At 47.6% G+C, this 18,162-nt stretch overlaps 1 protein-coding gene across 4 annotated transcripts in view; it reads right to left on the bottom strand.

Annotated features, from left to right (window-relative positions):
- PRICKLE2 (prickle planar cell polarity protein 2) overlaps positions 1-18,162 on the bottom strand; it is a 278,984-nt gene that overhangs the window by 7,596 nt on the left and 253,226 nt on the right. The gene's annotated exons all lie outside the window — the stretch shown is intronic.

The following is an 18,162-nucleotide window of genomic DNA, read 5'->3' as shown; positions in this document are numbered from 1 at the left end:
CCTATTTACTCTACTGTACTCTTCCAAGAACTTATTAAAGTATTCTGAGTACAGTAAGCATTCAATAAATACCACTGTTTGACTAACTGAAATTCCCTCCCCAACAAATCGCCAGACCACAGTCCTCTCCATCTTCAAAATCCTCCTGAAATCTCATCTCCTGTAGGAGACATTCTCCAGTGAAGTTCCACCACCTTAAATCTTATCAGCCTCAAAGCCACCTTTAGTACTTGTGTAAGCATCAGTTTATGTACTCCGTTTACTTACTCAACGTTCCATACTCTTGTTATTACCAATTATATCTATGTTTTTCCCCCTGCTTCCACTATTTGTAAATAATTGATGGCTGCCCATATCCTCCACTAGATTGTAAGCTCCTGGAAGACAAGGACCTTGTCTTTTATTTCTACTGTGTTCTTCCTAGAACACTGGTTGGCATAGAATAGGTACTCAAATACTAACCTGATTTCCTCCATGAATAGGTTTTCAAATCAGGCATGCAGTACAATGTTACCAACCCCGTGGATGCTTAATATATATTTGGTGATGATGTGGCTCTGGCATAAACTAGAATTTGAATTCACTGTTAATAAATGAAAGACAAATGTACACTGTGTTCCTTGTAAATCCCAACTTGCCTTTGGAGTGTAAAGTCCCATTTTCTCACCTAAAAATTGTATCAAATATTTATACCCAGGAGGTTAACAGAGTAAAGAGGAGTTGGAATAGAAATAGAACATGTCTGACATTCCTATATAGAAGCCATTCTGCCCATCTGCTATATTCTCAGGGATTTTTCCCCACTTCTCTCACTCCCAGACCATTTGCATGACAATTAGGATTGTTTGCTCCAAGTAAAGCTGCTCCAGAGGTTTATCTCCTCCAAACAAATCAAAATCCCCCAAATGTGACAAAATAATAACTGCCAGAACCTAAACCTATCATCGTTTGATGGCACTGAGGGAGGATTACAATGCAAGATGAGACATAAGCAGCAGGAAGGGATGCATTCTTAAGGAAAAAAAAACCTCTCCTAAAAGGTATTAAGAAGTGAAAGTTATCTGGGTGGGTCGCAAATGTGTAGATGCTATCCATTTGTCTTTGGGCTTTTACCTGAGTTGTATAATAGAAGGCGTGTCAACATAAATAATCCATACAATATCATAAACCCTTAAGCATTTTATTTTCATAGAGCAGTTGGCCATAAACTCCAAAGCAATTCAGAGAATGTATGGTCATCAGAGAGGCAAACAGATTTGTAACGATGGGGAGGCAAATACCACACTAAGCAAATGCAGCTCACATTTTCACCACTTGGACCACCTAGACAGCAATTCTTGCCCTCTCATTTTATCATTAGCCAGCATAAAAGAAAGACCTCAGCACATCCTGAAGCATCCCAAATAAGGAAATGTGCTCCAGAGTAAATACAGGGGACCAAGCAGCCCGGGCCTCCTGCACTGGCCTCTCAAGAGCCTGAATTCATCATCAATTACACTTAATATAAACATATGCTATTATCCTTTGGATAAATGTCCAAATATTATAAAGACCCTTTTTAGAACAAGGAAATAGTTTTCTCACTGACATACTGTTCCATCTTAGTCACTTCTCCCCGGCCCTCTCTCTCCACCCCTCTGCACAACAAGCACACACCTAATTGCCACCTAAGTTGTGCACAAATAATGGTGCACAGAATTTGTCCCTTTGAATCATTACAACACAAACACCAAAGGCAAACACATCAAAAACCCTGTGGTTACAATCCTTATCATTTTATATCAAGTCAGTATTGAAAACCAACTGGAGACATACTAGACTTTCTGCAGGTTTAAAGTCCACTATAAACTAGTTGAACTTCCAGAAGAAAGGAATTGTATACACAGAAATATCCAATGTAACATCTGTTAGTTCTACTCTATCTTGCTCTTTATTCACCTAGACATTCTGGGACTGCTCCAGTTTTGAAGTGTAAGAATTAATTTATCCTCCTTTTTCAAAGCTGAAATTGTATGCTTTTATCAGAGATCAGGACATAACATTTTAAATTACAGGTCTTCAATTTCTAAACAGCAGTGACATAGGTAGTCACATATAATAATATGCACTGATTCAGTATTCTAGTGAGGTTAGGAACCAAATTACTTTAGCCTAATAACCAAATCAAAACCAAAATATCATCCAGCTTTCTTAAATCAATAGTTTTATGGGTTTTTTGTTTTTTTTTTCCTTGCCAATGATGTGTATATTCTGGGTGGGTGGATGGAGGAGCAGACCTAGAAGACATTTACAACGAGTTTGAAAGCTATAGTCTATTGGCTATATAATAGATGCCTATTTTATTTTTGTCCTGCATATTTGGGAGAATTTGGCAGAAAAACTAAAAAGTGACTTAGGAAAACATAAACATCATGTCCATTTTTCTTAGACTGGATCAGTGTTTTGCTAGGGACAGTGAGCCTTTTCCTCTCAAGCTTTTCTCTTGAAATAATGTCATGTTTGTAGAAGGTGCTGAAAATAATGGCTTCTATATATCCTTACAGTGGAGGTCAGTAGCAACACAAATGACCTTACTTTGCAGCAGCAGTGGAGATCCACTCTGAGCCAAGATGGGTGGTGGGATTTTCTAGGGATGAAGAGGAATATATATCCAGCCTTTTGACTCAACTCAACGGTCAACATTCCCAGAGGGGCTGATTATTTTGTATGTGCCCACTACCACCTGGCCCCAAATCCTTGCCATATGGGATTTCACATAGTCTTGAGGAAAGAAGGCCGAAAAAGCAATGCTTTCAATAACCCAGTAGACTGCTAGACTGTGCTGTATTGAGGAGAAATTTGACTGCTACTTTTTAAAAAATTTCTCTCAAAGTAGAAAGTACACACTAAATTCCATGAAGAAGGAAAGCAAACCTTAATTCAGAGGCTGCCATTTGATACATGTTTATGTACCTTATTGACCATCTCCCTCAGGAAAAAAAAATCAGGTGAGAGAGAGGTTTGTGTGTCAGTCAAGTATACTTAGAGATGAGATTTTGCGGTTATTTAATTATGTATGAACAGTTACATACATACGTATGAGAGCAGCGTGGCTCAGTGGAAAGAGCGCGGGCTTTGGAGTCAGGGTTCATGAGTTCGAATCCCAGCTCTGCCACTTGTCAGCTGCGTGACTGTGGGCAAGTCACTTAACTTCTCTGTGCCTCAGTTCCCTCATCTGTAAAATGGGGATTAAGACTGTGAGCCCCATGTGGGACAACCTGATTCCCCTATGTCTACCCCAGCGCTTAGAACAGTGCTCGGCACATAGTAAGCGCTTAACAAATACCAACATTATTACGTGTATTTGGACTGAAAGGAATATCCAACCTCAGATCATCCATATATTGACTATTTGTACTGATGAGGTATTTCTTTCTCTCTCTTTCTCCTTCCCCCTCTCAGCCATGCATCCTTTTCTGCTAAACTGATTTGCTGTGGCTGAGCCTTTCCTGAATATAGGCATTTATGGTAGAATAACCAGCACCCGCCACCGCTAGCCCCTTCCTACCCCAGTAAATCATGTGATCTGATTAGGGAGCTTGATTGGCCAGTGAGGCCCACACTTCCCAGAATATCAACATGCAGTTCGGCAGTGAAAGTTTTCTGGCTATATACCTTGGGATCCCTTCCTAAAATTCATTCATTCATTCAATAGTATTTATTGAGCGCTTACTATGTGCAGAGCACTGTACTAAGCGCTTGGGATGAACAAGTCGGCAACAGATAGAGACAGTCCCTGCCGTTTGACGGGCTTACAGTCTAATCGGGGGAGACGGACAGACAAGAACAATGGCAATAAACAGAGTCAAGGGGAAGAACATCTCGTAAAAACAATGGCAACTAAATAGAATCAAGGCGATGTACAATTCATTAACAAAATAAATAGGGTAACGAAAATATATACAGTTGAGCGGACGAGTACAGTGCTGTGGGGATGGGAAGGGAGAGGTGGAGGAGCAGAGGGAAAAGGGGAAAATGAGGGTTTAGCTGCGGAGAGGTAAAGGGGGGATGGCAGAGGGAGTAGAGGGAGAAGAGGAGCTCAGTCTGGGAACGCCTCTTGGAGGAGGTGATTTTTAAGTAGGGTTTTGAAGAGGGAAAGAGAATCAGTTTGGCGGAGGTGAGGAGGGAGGGCGTTCCAGGACCGCGGGAGGACGTGACCCAGGGGTCGACGGCGGGATAGGCGAGACCGAGGGACGGTGAGGAGGTGGGTGGCGGAGGAGTGGAGCGTGTGGGGTGGGCGGTAGAAAGAGAGAAGGGAGGAGAGGTAGGAAGGGGCAAGGTGATGTAGAGCCTTGAAGCCTAGAGTGAGGAGTTTTTGTTTGGAGCGGAGGTTGATAGGCAACCACTGGAGTTGTTTAAGAAGGGGAGTGACATGCCCAGATCGTTTCTGCAGGAAGATGAGCCGGGCAGCGGAGTGAAGAATAGACTGGAGCGGGGCGAGAGAGGAGGAAGGGAGGTCAGAGAGAAGGCTGACACAGTAGTCTAGCTGGGATATAACGAGAGAGTCAATCTATCCCATCAGCACCCAGAGCGTTTGAAAGGAATGCCATTAAAATTGGCAATGGCTGGAGAGAGAAAACAAACATAACAACAGTGGGTAAATATCACCATATGTTTCTTGGCAAAGATACCCTGGCCAGTGGAAGCACAGACCTTGTGTGAGTTTGCAAGGTGACATGGTTGGCATCATCCCTGTTCCAGGGATGAAACAAACCTTAAGTTTGGGTAAGATGGAGAAGCAGGATGAAGAGTAAGCATGCTATTGCAACAAGATCTCCACCAGAAATGAGTGAAAAATCTTGGCCTCTGCTGTAATGGGAGATGGACAGGCTGATAAGGGGGTTCAGAACTGACCATTTTTCCAGGAAAGGTGCAGGGCTAAACACATGCAAGAATGTACATTCTCAGTCCTGGATATGAACTGGAAAAAAAATGGTTCCTTTCCAAAACTTGGGATGGGAGAGTTTTGATGAGAAATTAACTTCCCCCATTTCCATCTCTAATTCCTATTGTATTTTCTCCATTTTCCCAAAACCTTTCCTGACTCCATGTACTTCTTTGTGTTATTTTCATCCAGACCAAAAAAAAAAAAAGCCTTTAAGACCTTAGGCCATTGATGTGTCTGCCTTATTTCCTTTACTTTCCACCAGCTTTGAAAATATGCCCCAAGTGACAAATGGCCCTTGCTCACATGCGTGCCTTCTGTTCCTACGGTTCTCATAAGAGAGATCTGAGTTTGGGATTGACTTGCACCTGGTTTCGCTGTATGAATGCTAGGAACAGACTCAAGATAATCAGATAACAGCTGAGCCTTCTCTGTGAGCATGGAACTACTCTTACCTTCATATGGATGGGCTGGTTAATCAGTTCCCCCATTTTGAAGGCTGACAAAAAGAATGAATGAACTTATTCTGAACCAGCTGTTCAAGAGATCATCCCCAACTGAATGTTCAGAATAACAGAGCTTTTGTTTAAAGGGATTTTCCAACTGAGCTAGTCCAAAAGGCACAGCCATGTTTACAGGAGGAAAGTGACCAGTGTTACAGTGGTCTAGATCTTGCATGGGTCAGCTCCTGGTTGGACTTTCCATAATCAAGCAGCCTGGTTGAAGAGAGATGAGCCTAGGCTAGTGTGTGGTGTGGGATGGACTATAAGTTCTCCTTCCATTGTTTGTCACACATACACACAAGAATTTTACAGTCATTTGTCTTCGATACAAATAACAACTATATAGATATAGTTTAAAATTGCACAAAAAACTCCCGACCTTCCACTTTCACCCAGCCACACACCTACTCACCCACAACAAGAATTTTGGTTTGTTTTTTTTAAGCAAACCAATTGTACCAAGCAATAGGGTTGACAGAATATAAACAAATCACGCACAATCCCTGTCCCACAGGGGATTCACAGCCTAAGAGGGAGGGAGAACAAGTATTGAATTCCCATTTTACATATGAAGAAACTGATGATGGGATTACAACCCGGTCCTCCAACTCCCAGGCCTGCCTGTGTTTTTTCCACTAGGCTACACTGCCCATTCTCGAGTTTCGAAAAACCTGGCATGCAAAGATGACCGGGGGCAAAAATAGGGGCAGCAGAGAACCATGGGTGGGCTGGAACTCAGATTAGTTTCTTCCTAGCCATGAGGTGCGGGGAAGAACCAAATAGACCCACAGGGCTGGGAGAGATCTTGGGCAATCATCTAGTCCACTGCCCCACCCCCAGGCATGGCCCCACCCATATTAGTCCAACTAACTGAGGATCTCTCCCGAGGTGCCTTAAACTGAGAGCCACACCACTGTTCACACCTTTGATCATGTGGACATTCTCCCAGTTACCCAGCTCTTTCTTTGCTTACTGTTCACGCTGTGTTGTCTGTAGAGCACACTTTGATTTTTCTCCTTCATCTGCTCATCTGCCGTTGGGCAGCTTTGTGCTTTTAGTCACACATCTGAATTCTTGGGTTCTGAGACAGGACTTCAGCAGGGAGTCTTTGAAACCAAACCTCAGAAACGCCAAAGGATTTAACATGTAGGAGAACAGGCAGTGGCTCAATCTCGTTAAAGTGCACATTGCATTTCAGAATGACTTTGGGATTGAAAGAATAGAAGAAAGGCTATGTAACCAGAAAGAACTATGAGTAAACAAAGCCAAAAGAGGCAAACACAAGGACCTAGCAGAAACGCATTTAAGCCTTCTGCTTTCTGCCACTTTTACTCCACTGCATACCAAAGCTTTCCTATCATAATAATAACTACAATAATTATGGTACTTGTTAAGCACTTACTATGTGCCAAGCAGTGTTCTAAGCGCTGGGGTAGATACAAGTTAATCAGGTTGGACACAGTCTCTGCCCAACATGGGGCTCACAGGCTAACTAGGAGAGAGTAGGAGTTAATCCCCATTTTACAGATGAGGTAACTGAGGCACAGAGAAATTAAGTGACTTTCCCAAGGTCATCCATCAGACTAGTGGCAGAGTCAGAATTGGAACCCAGATCCTCTGACTCTCAAGCTTGTGGTCTTTCCATTAGGTCTCACCGCATCTCATATTCTAAGGACTTCATTTTTCTGGTAGTGTCAAAAAGCTTACACTTGCACCTTCCTGAAACACTATCATCAGCTTGCAAGCCCAACCTAGGTGGAAGACAACATATTTTGAAATAGCTTTCAGTAATGTAATTGTGCCTGATTTGTGCCAGGACTTGCCAGGCTCAGACCTGGCACCTCAGAATTGGCAATTCATAGTCCCAGCATCTCTAGGCTTGCCATTTCAGTTCCGAAATAAAAGTAAAATCTATATAATGTAACACTTGTACAATATTAGTATCAGTAACATGCTCTCTCAAACAACCTTACTCTCTGTGCAACAGCATTATTGCGATTTTAGTCACAAAACTCTTAAAATATTAGGAAGCAGCATGGCGTAGTGGAAAGAGCATGAGCCTGGGATTCAGAGGGCCTGGGTTCTAATCCTTTCTCTGCCACTGGTCAGCTCTATGACCTCGGCCAAGTCATTTCAATTCTCTATGCCTTAGTTACCTCATCTGAAAAATGATGATTAAATTCCACACCCTCCTACTTAGACTGTGAGCCTTATGTGGGACAGAGACTGTGTCCAACCTGATTATCTTATATTTACACCAGCATTTAGAACACTGCTTGACACATGGTAAGCACTTAACAAGTACCATAATTATTAGGTAACCCCTTGACTCCAGGCACCCTATGAGTAGAAATTCAGATCTGACTGAAGCTTCCCACATATTCTCACAGTACTACTGGACTGCAGGCACCCCAGCTCTGATGACATACTGAGAATCAGATCAATCGATACAACCTACTGATCACTACTGTGTGCAGAGCTTGGGAAAACACAACAGAATTAGTACGTGATCCCTGCCCTCAAGGGAATCCCTCCTCGACTCTGCGGACCTTCTCCTCCACCATACCGCACCCACTCACCGACTCAGTCACACCCTCGATCTCATCATCTCCTACCGCTGCACTATCTCCTCCCTCACCAACTCTGAAATCCCTCTCTCTGACCATAACCTTCTCACCTGCCTCATCTCTCACACTCCCTCCCCCTGCAAATCTTCGCTACTGCCCCACAGAGACCTCCGCTCTCTCGATCCCATCCGTCTTTCCAATAGCATCTCGCCTCACCTTGCCACCCTGTCCTCTCTTCCCACTCTCGACGATCAGGTCTCCGCTCTCAACTCCACCCTCTCTACTCATCTCGACTCTCTCGCCCCCCTTTTCCTCCGCCGCTCTCGCTCCACTAACCCACAGCCCTGGATCACCTCCTCCATCCGCCTCCTACGCTCCTATGCTCGAGCTGCTGAGCGCTGCTGGCGAAAGTCCAAGCACCAAGCCGACCTCACATACTTCAAATTTATCCTTTCCTGCCTTAACTCTGCCCTCTCCTCCGCCAGGCAAAGCTTCTTCTCCTCCCTCATCGACACCCATGCCCGTCACCCCCGCCGACTGTTCCGGACCTTTAACTCTCTCCTTAGGCTCCCTGTTCCTCCCCCTCCCCCATCTCTCACCCCCAATGATCTGGCCACCTATTTCCTCACAAAAATCAACTCGAGCTCCCCAAAGTCACCCCTCCGCCTCTCCCCTCCCCCCCCACCAACCCCCTCCCCTACTTTCCCATCCTTCCCTGCAGTATCCTCAGAGGAGATCTCCTCCCTCCTCGCAAGTGCCACCCCCTCCACCTGTGCCTCGGACCCCATTCCCTCTCACCTTATTAAAACCATCGCCCCTGCCCTCCTCCCTTCCTTAACTTCTATTTTTAACCACTCAATCTCCAATGGCTCCTTCCCCTCTGCTTTCAAACATGCCCACATCTCCCCCATCCTAAAAAAACCTGCTCTTGAACCCACTTCCCCCTCCAGTTATCGCCCTATCTCCCTACTACCCTTCCTTTCCAAAATCCTAGAACGAGTCATCTACAATCGATGCTTAGAATTCCTTAACTCCCATTCTCTCCTGGACCCCCTCCAATCTGGCTTCCGTCCCCTCCACTCTACCGAGACTGCTCTCTCTAAGGTCACCCATGACCTCCTTCTTGCCAAATCCAATGGCTCCTACTCCATTCTAATCCTCCTTGACCTCTCTGCTGCCTTTGACACTGTCGACCATCCCCTCCTCCTCCATACCTTATCTCACCTTGGCTTCACGGACTCTGTCCTCTCCTGGTTCTCCTCTAATCTCTCTGGCCGGTCATTCTCAGTCTCCTTCACTGGCGCCTCCTCCCCCTCCCATCCTTTAACTGTTGGAGTTCCTCAAGGGTCAGTTCTTGGCCCTCTTCTGTTCTCCATTTACACTCACTCCCTTGGTGAACTCATTCGCTCTCACGGCTTTGACTACCATCTCTACGCAGATGACACACAGATCTACGTCTCTGCCCCTGTCCTCTCCCCCTCCCTTCAGGCTCACATCTCCTCCTGCCTCCAGGATGTCTCCACCTGGATGTCGGCCCGCCACCTAAGCCTCAACATGAGCAAGACTGAGCTCCTCATCTTCCCTCCCAAACCCGGTCCTCTCCCAGACTTCCCTATCACCGTGGATGGCACGACCATCCTTCCCGTCTCTCAGGCCCGCAATCTCGGTGTCATCCTTGACTCGTCTCTCTCGTTCACCCCACACATCCTATCCGTTACCAAGACCTGCTGGTTTCACCTTTACAATATCGCCAAGATCCGCCCTTTCCTCTCCATCCAAACGGCTACCTTACTGCTACGGGCTCTCGTTATATCCCGGCTAGACTACTGTGTCAGCCTTCTCTCTGATCTCCCTTCCTCCTCTCTCACCTCGCTCCAGTCTATTCTTCACTCCGCTGCCCGGCTCATCTTCCTGCAGAAATGATCTGGGCATGTCACTCCCCTTCTTAAACAACTCCAGTGGTTGCCTATCGACCTCCGCTCCAAACAAAAACTCCTCACTCTAGGCTTCAAGGCTCTCCATCACCTTGCCCCTTCCTACCTCTCCTCCCTTCTCTCTTTCTACCGCCCACCCCGTACGCTCCGCTCCTCTGCCGCCCAACTCCTACCATCCCTCGGTCTCGCCTATCCCGCCGTCGACCCCTGGGCCACGTCCTCCCGCGGTCCTGGAACGCCCTCCCTCCTCACCTCCGCCAAACTGATTCTCTTCCTCTTCAAAACCCTACTTAAAACTCACCTCCTCCAAGAGGCCTTCCCAGACTGAGCTCCCCTTCTCCCTCTACTCCCTCTGGCCGCTTGACTTTGAGTCTGATCGGGTAGGGTCGGCTCGTCCCCCGACCCTGGTCATCGCCTGCTTATTAACACTATTGTAGTGTGCCTTACTGTAGCATGTTGCTATATTTGCGATCTCGCTTTTTATTGTTTATTGTCGTCAGATTTTGAATTTGATCAGGTCGCCTCTTAATCGAGTCTACCCCCGACCCTGGTCATCACCCCTTTTATTAACATGACGATATTGTATCATACTGTATCATGTTGCTATATTAGCACCACTGTATTGTATCATATTGTATCATGTTGCTATATTACCGATTTCGTTTATTACTGTTTATTGTTGTCAGTGCTGCCACCCACCTCTCTGGCCTCGCCATGTCCCTCCTCCCCCTCGCCCCCCTCCCGCCCCTTCCTATCCTCCCCTTCCCCTTCCCCTCTCTCGCTCAGCTCTTTCCCGCTCTCTCCTCTGTCTCCTCCCCCCCTCCTCTCTCCCGCCCTAGAACCCCACTTTACCAGCGCTACCCCTCTTCCCCCTCCCCCTACTCTTCCCCCCACCAAACCCCCTCTTCACCCCCTCCCCCCTTCTCTCTTCCCCACCCATGCCCCATCCCAGTCCTCTTGTCCCACCGCCACCCCTCATCCACCTCTCCTCGTCCAGGGCCCCGCCACCTCCTTCCCATCCAAACCCTCCCCTCCCCCCGCCCTTCCCCACCTCCTCCCCTTGCACCCACAGCTACTTTCAAGTGTGGCCTCTGGAACCCCCGCTCTATTACAGGCAAGCTACCTTTCGTCCATGACCTTTTCCTCTCCTGCTCTCTCCTCCTCCTCGCCCTTTCGGAAACGTGGCTCTCTCCCGAAGACACGGTCTCCGCCGCCGCTCTCTCCAGCGGAGGCCTCTCCTTCTCCCACTCCCCCAGACTCACCGGTAAGGGAGGAGGCGTCGGCTTCCTCCTCTCGCCCCGATGCCGCTTCCGCACTATCCCTCCTCCCCCCTCCCTCTCCTTCCCCTCCTTCGAAGCCCATATCATTCGCCTCTACCACCCACTCCAGTTACTTGTCGCCGTTATCTACCGCCCTCCCGGTCCCACCTCCGACTTCTTCAACCACCTTGACCCCTTTCTCACCTTCCTCCTCTCCTTCTCTCTGCCCACTCTGATCCTTGGAGACTTCAACATCCATACGGATGTACCCGACGACTCCTCTGCCGCCCGCCTGCTATCCCTCCTCGACTCTGCCGACCTCCTCCTCCACCATACCGCGCCCACTCACCGACTCGGTCACACCCTCGATCTCGTCATCTCCTACCGCTGCACTATCTCCTCACTCACCAACTCTGAAATCCCTCTCTCTGACCATAACCTTCTCACCTGCCTCATCTCTCACACTCCCTCCCCCTGCAAATCTTCGCTACTGCCCCACAGAGACCTCCGCTCTCTCGATCCCATCCGTCTTTCCAATAGCATCTCGCCTCACCTTGTCGCCCTGTCCTCTCTTCCCACTCTTGACGATCAGGTCTCCGCTCTCAACTCCACCCTCTCTACTCATCTCGACTCTCTCGCCCCCCTTTCCCTCCGCCGCTCTCGCTCCACTAACCCACAGCCCTGGATCACCTCCTCCGTCCGCCTGCTACGCTCCTATGCTCGAGCTGCTGAGCGCTGCTGGCGAAAGTCCAAGCACCAAGCCGACCTCACACACTTCAAATTTATCCTTTCCTGCCTTAACTCTGCCCTCTCCTCCGCCAGGCAAAGCTTCTTCTCCTCCCTCATCGACACCCATGCCCGTCACCCCCGCCGATTGTTCCGGACCTTTAACTCTCTCCTTAGGCCCCCTGTTCCTCCCCCTCCCCCATCTCTCACCCCTAATGATCTGGCCACCTATTTCCTCACGAAAATCAACACGATCAGGTCTGAGCTCCCCAAAGTCACCCCTCCGCCTCTCCCCTCCCCCCCCCACCAACCCCCTCCCCTACTTTCCCATCCTTCCCTGCAGTATCCTCAGAGGAGATCTCCTCCCTCCTCGCAAGTGCCACCCCCTCCACCTGCGCCTCGGACCCCATTCCCTCTCACCTTCTTAAAACCATCGCCCCTGCCCTCCTCCCTTCCTTAACTTCTATTTTTAACCACTCAATCTCCAAGGGCTCCTTCCCCTCTGCCTTCAAACATGCCCACGTCTCCCCCATCCTAAAAAAACCTGCTCTTGACCCCACCTCCCCCTCCAGTTATCATCCTATCTCCCTACTACCCTTCCTTTCCAAAATCTTAGAACGAGTCGTCTACAATCGATGCCTAGAATTCCTTAACTCCCATTCTCTCCTAGACCCCCTCCAATCTGGCTTCCGTCCCCTCCACTCTACCGAGACTGCTCTCTCTAAGGTAACCCATGACCTCCTTCTTGCCAAATCCAATGGCTCCTACTCCATTCTGATCCTCCTTGACCTCTCTGCTGCCTTTGACACTGTCGACCATCCCCTCCTCCTCCATACCTTATCTCACCTTGGCTTCACGGACTCTGTCCTCTCCTGGTTCTCCTCTTACCTCTCTGGCCGATCATTCTCGGTCTCCTACACCGGAGCCTCCTCCCCCTCCCATCCTTTAACTGTTGGAGTTCCTCAAGGGTCAGTTCTTGGCCCTCTTCTGTTCTCCATTTACACTCACTCCCTCGGTGAACTCATCCGCTCTCACGGCTTTGACTACCATCTCTACGCAGATGACACGCAGATCTACATCTCCGCCCCTGTCCTCTCCCCCTCCCTTCAGGCTCGCATCTCCTCCTGCCTCCGGGACGTCTCCACCTGGATGTCGGCCCGCCACCTAAAACTCAACATGAGCAAGACTGAGCTCCTCATCTTCCCTCCCAAGCCCGGTCCGCTCCCAGACTTCTCCATCACCGTGGATGGCACGACCATCCTTCCCGTCCCGCAGGCCCACAATCTCGGTGTCATCCTTGACTCGTCCCTCTCGTTCACCCCACACATCCTATCCGTTACCAAGACCTGCCGGTTTCACCTCTACAATATCGCCAAGATCCGCCCTTTCCTCTCCACCCAATCGGCTACCTTACTATTACGGGCTCTCGTTATATCCCGGCTAGACTACTGTGTCAGCCTTCTCTCTGACCTCCCTTCCTCCTCTCTCGCCCTGCTCCGGTCTATTCTTCACTCCGCTGCTCGGCTCATCTTCCTGCAGAAACGATCTGGGCATGTCACTCCCCTTCTTAAACAACTCCAGTGGTTGCCTATCGACCTCCGCTCCAAACAAAAACTCCTCACTCTAGGCTTCAAGGCTCTCCATCACCTTGCCCCTTCCTACCTCTCCTCCCTTCTCTCTTTCTACCGCCCACCCCGCACGCTCCGCTCCTCTGCCGCCCACCTCCTCGCCGTCCCTCAGTCTCGCCTATCCCGCCGTCGACCCCTGGGTCACGTCCTCCCGCGGTCCTGGAACGCCCTCCCTCCTCACCTCCGCCAAACTGATTCTCTTTCCCTCTTCAAAACCTTACTTAAAATCACCTCCTCCAAGAGGCCTTCCCAGACTGAGCTCCTCTTCCCCCTCTACTCCCTCTGCCATCCCCCCTTTACCTCTCCGCAGCTAAAGCCTCATTTTCCCCTTTTCCCTCTGCTCCTCCACCTCTCCCTTCCCATCCCCACAGCACTGTACCCGTCCGCTCAACTGTATATATTTTCGTTACCCTATTTATTTTGTTAATGAATTGTACATTGCCTTGATTCTATTTAGTTGCCATTGTTTTTACGAGATGTTCTTCCCATTGACGCTGTTTAGTGCCATTGTTCTTGTCTGTCCGTCTCCCCCGATTAGACTGTAAGCCCGTCAAACGGCAGGGACTGTCTCTATCTGTTGCCGACTTGTTCATCCCAAGCGCTTAGTACAGTGCTCTGCACATAGTAAGCGCTCAATAAATACTATTGAATGAATGAATGAATGAATACCACCCCCCCTTCACCTCTCCGCAGCTTAACCCTCTTTTCCCCCCACTTCCCTCTGCTCCTCCCCCTCTCCCTTGTCATCCCCTCAGCACTGTACTCATCTGCTCAACTGTATATATTTTCATTACCCTATTTATTTTGTTAATTTTGTTAATGAAATGTACATCGCCTTGATTCTCTTTAGTTGCCATTGTTTTTATGAGATATTCTTCCCCTTGACTCTATTTATTGCCATTGTTCTTGTCTGTCCATCTCCCCCGATTAGACTGTAAGCCTGTCAAACGGCAGAGACTGTCTCTCTCTATTGCCGACTTGTTCATTCCAAGCGCTTAGTACAGTGCTCTGCACATAGTAAGCACTCAATAAATACTATTGAATGAATGAGTTTACAATCAAGCTGGTGGGGGGTGGTGGCACACAAGCACTGAACAGCTGACACTTTAGGGCAATCTCCCATAAATGGTCTTGCCCAACCTGCTTCTATTCCCTAAAGACTCATGGTCTTAGAGAATCATAAATCTGGAATGAACTTCAAGAACTCATCGGGTCCAGATCTGTCACCAAGCTTCCGGAATATCTGCATCTCAGGGGAAGATGGAGGATAAACATGATGCCTCTTTTCCTCTGAAAAGAGACCAGCATGTGACCCTTTTCTGTGACACATTTTGTGTCAAAGTATACCACTTTTCTGACAACATGAAGCACTGAAAGAGAAAAGAAAAAATCCCCTCAACTTATTTTGAAGTGGAAAAGGTGCAAAGTTATTCAGAGCAGTTTTACAACTGAAAATATCTGGAGTCATCAGGGAGCATGACAACTCAGTCAGGGCAAGTGTTTGCAAAGTTTGCAGGTACTATAATTTGGCATTAGTTTGAATCCACCCACATGCCACCTCAAAACACAAAATGCAAATAGCCCCACTGAGGACACAGCTGCTTATAGGGGAATTTAAACTGAGATTCTTTGTTCTAGGCTAAATAAAACAAAGTCATACAAACTTAGCTCACCTAGGACAGGTTCTAGAGAGAGCCATTGTTCTCTGAAGTTTTCTCCCATTGTCATCAATAGATCCTGATAGTTTCATATCTGAATGAATTTTGCCAAATCATTCCATGACTCATACTCAAGGTTCCTCTCAATCAATCATATTTATTGGGTGCTTACTATGTGCAGAGCATTGTACTAAGCACTTGGGGGAGTACAAGAGAGTTGGTAAACATTTGAAAGCATCAGGCGTGATCTCCCTAAAATCTCCCCTGCTTCTTTCCAGTCCCTCCATCCTGTCCACTCTTTGACTCTCCCATCTTTTCCAACAGTATTTCAAGGCGATTTCCTGCCTCCTCTCAAAGTCCACTCCCTCTACCTGTGCTTCCAAACCCATCCTTTCACACCTTATCAAAATACTTGCCCTCTTCTTTCTTCCCTCCCTGACCACCACCTTTAACTGTTTACTCTCCAGTGCTTCTTCCCCACTGCTTTCAAACATGCTCATGCAACTCCTATCCTAAAAAAAACTCTCCCTTGACTCTACTGCTCCCTCCAGTTATCGCCCCATCTCCCTCCTACCATTCCTCTCCAAACCCCTTGAGAGAGTTGTCTACACCTGCTGCCTCCACTTCCTCTCTTTAACCCCCTCCCTACTACTAGGAGAAGCAGCGTGGCTAGGTGGAAAGAGCATGGGCTTTGGAGTCAGGGCTCATGAGTTCGAATCCCAGCTCTGCCACTTGTCGGCTGTGTGACTGTGGGCAAGTCACTTAACTTCTCTGTGCCTCAGTTCCCTCATCTGTAAAATGGGGATTAAGACTGTGAGCCCCATGTGGGACAACCTGATTCCCCTATGTCTACCCCAGCGCTTAGAACAGTGCTCGGCACATAGTAAGCGCTTAACAAATACCAACATTATTATTATTATTATTATTACTTCTATATTTATGTTTGTCCTTAGTGCATGGATGTGTGTATGGCTGGAAAGACCAAAGTGGGACCCACATCTCCACTATATCATGAACACAGAAAATCCTTTGTAGTGCTGTCAGGTTTGTTTGCAGCAACTGATGCTGTTTTCAACTTTCACTGCTTTGTCTTCTTTCCACTCATCATTTGGTTACTCTTACAAATCACCTTCCCGCTCACTTCATCTCATTTCAATTCCTGATCAAACTATTAATAATAATACAAAATAAGAATGGCATTTTAAGCTCTTACTATGTGCTAAGTGCTAAGGTAGATCATATTCTGAGGGAACTGAGACATAGAGGGGTAAAGTAACTTGTCACCCAGTGACAGATCACAAAGCTAATCTAGTACCCAGGTCAGTGACAGAGCTGGGTACTAGAAATCAGGTCTTCTGACTCCCACACCCTCCTCCTTTCCTTATGTCAGCCTGTCTTTCCACCCAATTCCTGATCACTAGCCAAGCCATGAAGTATCCCCAGAACCTCCATTTTGAAAGCTACTGAAATAGAAGATACAGAATAGATACCTGGGTGCACGTTATCATTTGCAGTCAAGGCTTAAACATGGCAGCTGCATCTTACTTTCACCTATTTTGGGAAGAGTGAGCTGACCTGTGGACACTAGAGAAGTTGTTCTAGTCCCATGTTGCTCTCTGGCCAGTGCATTCTTCATGCCCAAGGCTACAGCACAGAATGAAATAGTCACTGATAGGGGTTTAAGGAGGGGATGGGGGCATTTTGCCATCTCCTTCCAAAGCCCATTCAAGAATTTAATCGGGTTCATTTTCTAGAAACAAATGTCCCAGTTGTTCTTTGTGTAAAATGCTTGCAGCCCCGAGCAGCCCCACAATTTCCAGGCTATGGGTGCCCTCAAAGGGGAAACATCTTGGCAAGGAAACAGATTCCCATTCCTGATTTCATGGAGTTTAGAGCAAACCATGTTAAAAGAAAGGGGGAATTGGAAAAAACAAACAGGAAAACTACTCAAGCAAATATCCAACTGCATTTTCTTGTTTCTCTTAGTTTACCATCTCTCTAATCACATTTGCAGCTAATGGGCAAATGGTGATTTCTGGTCAGGAATATGATTTTCTACATTTCCATGCTTGGAGGCCTGCTGAAGAAGCAGCAGGAACAATGAGGAGGAGAGGGCTGGGCGGCTGGAGAAGGTCTCTTTGTGCCTGAAAGGGTCATGGCAGCTGAACAGAACAGCGATTGCTTCAGTGATTATCTGCATCTTGGAAGGTATAATAGCTCCTCTTTTCCCATGCATCACCACATCTGTCATGAATGTCAGCTTTTTGAATGGCTCCCACAGCAGGGGAAAAAGCACCAGCCAGGGATATTCATGTATTTTACACAGTCCAAGTTTGTTTTTTTTTAAGCCAATGCCTTTAATATGAAAGTGGGATCTCCCCTATCTCCCTTCCTTGGCATCTTTCCTCCACTTGGAGAAGGGCTGGGGGGAAGATGGGAGAGTGGAGGAAAACATGTCAGGTTAGAGGACACTGCCATTCCCCTGATCTATCTGCACTAACAGCTGAGGAAGATAGCCTCCACCACCTCCTCATGACCAAGACGCTGCCAGCTGCAGGAGAGGCAGATGGACTTGGCAGCTGCAGCAAAGGGAATGGAACTGTGCAAGTGCAGTTACGATCGACTGAAAGATAATGTGCGGAGGCTTCTGTGACAGTTGACTTGACCTGCCAAATACTGTTCATTCGGAGATGGCAGAGTCTTCTGAATCGTTTCCCATCAGATATTTCTTGTTTTTGGGGCTTGCGTAAACCTTCTATTTCTTCACCAGGACCAGCAACTGACATCATCAACTGCAACCCCATTCCTCCTCAGGAACTCCTGGCTGCACATTTAGCTCCAAGACCTTAGAATCAGCCATCTACCACAGCAGTGAATTTTCTATTTTTTGCCCCGGGATAATCTTGGGTGGGCACATATGTTGTTAGGAAGACTTTTTTTAACCCTCTGCCCCCAAATCATGA

The sequence above is a fragment of the Ornithorhynchus anatinus genome, chromosome X1 (genome assembly GCF_004115215.2).
Source record: "Ornithorhynchus anatinus isolate Pmale09 chromosome X1, mOrnAna1.pri.v4, whole genome shotgun sequence".
Lineage (NCBI taxonomy): Eukaryota > Metazoa > Chordata > Mammalia > Monotremata > Ornithorhynchidae > Ornithorhynchus > Ornithorhynchus anatinus.
The sequence above is the reverse complement of the archived record's forward strand: the minus strand, read 5'-3'. Positions and strand labels throughout refer to the sequence as shown.